Source organism: Orycteropus afer, unplaced genomic scaffold, assembly GCF_000298275.1.
Source record: "Orycteropus afer afer isolate SDZICR_OR568_19922 unplaced genomic scaffold, OryAfe1.0 scaffold00136, whole genome shotgun sequence".
Lineage (NCBI taxonomy): Eukaryota > Metazoa > Chordata > Mammalia > Tubulidentata > Orycteropodidae > Orycteropus > Orycteropus afer.
In genome coordinates, this window is record NW_006921723.1 from 2,118,330 (window position 1) to 2,119,448 (window position 1,119).

At 43.0% G+C, this 1,119-nt stretch overlaps 1 protein-coding gene across 1 annotated transcript in view; it reads left to right on the plus strand.

Moving 5' to 3' along the window:
• Positions 1–1,119, plus strand: part of SLC5A5 (solute carrier family 5 member 5) — a 57,838-nt gene that overhangs the window by 7,756 nt on the left and 48,963 nt on the right. The gene's annotated exons all lie outside the window — the stretch shown is intronic.

Consider the following 1,119-nt stretch of genomic DNA (forward strand, 5'->3'; position numbering starts at 1 on the left):
GCATTCCTGCCCCCTAAGCTTTCTCTCTGTACAAATGCTGCCCTTCTGATCTCCCATGGTTTATCACTGCAAGGAGTGTATCTTCCTGGGGAATTGTTCACTTCATGTTGTTATTGTTAGGTGCCATCCACTCTGACTCCTAGTGACCCCGTGGACAACAGAATGAAACACAGCCCAGTCCTGTGCCATCCCCACAATACTTGTTATGCTTGAGCCCATCATTGTAGCCACTGTGTCGATCCAGCTTATTGAGGGCCTTCCTCTTTTTCTCTGATGGAGAAACCGAGCATGGTATCCTTCTCCAGGGAACGGTCCCTTCTGACCACATGGCCAAAGTAGGTGAGATAGTCTGGCCATTCTCATTCTTAAGGAACATTCCAATTGCACTTTTCCTAGGACAGATTTGTTCATTCTTCTGGCAGTCCATGGTACTTTCAGTATTCTTCACCAACACCACAATTCAAAGGCATAAATTCTTTGGTCTTCCTTATTCATTGTCCAACTTTCACATGCATGTGAGACAGTTGAAAATACCATAGCTTGGGTTAGGCACACCTTAGTCTTCAAAGTAATATCTTTACTCTTCAACACTTAAAGATGTCCCTCACAGAGGATTTTCCCAGTGCTATATGACATCTGATTTCTTGACTGCTGCTTCCGTGGGTGTTGATTGTGGATCCAAGTAAAATGAAATCTTTGACAACTTCAATCTTTTCACCTCCTAGGCCTGTCTAATGTTTGGCTGGAAGTTAAGCCACAGGAGTGAGTTCAATTCCAGGCCCAAAGGGTGACTAGGGGCCATAGTCCCTGGAGTTTCACCAGTCTCTGTTAGACCAGTAAACTTGATATATTTTATGATTTTGAGTTTTGTTCCACATTTTTCTCCCACTGTATCCAGGATCTCCTGTACTGATCCCTTTCGAATAGTTGACAGTGGTAGCTGGGCACCATTTAGTTCTGGTCTCATGGTCATATAGGCTGAGGTTCACATGGTCCATTAGTCCCTAGGACTAATTGTTTCCATACATCTTTGGTTTTCTTCATTCTTTGCTCTGGATGAAGAGAGACCAATAATTGTATCTTAGATGGCTGCTTGCAAGCTTTTTTTTTTTTTTTTTA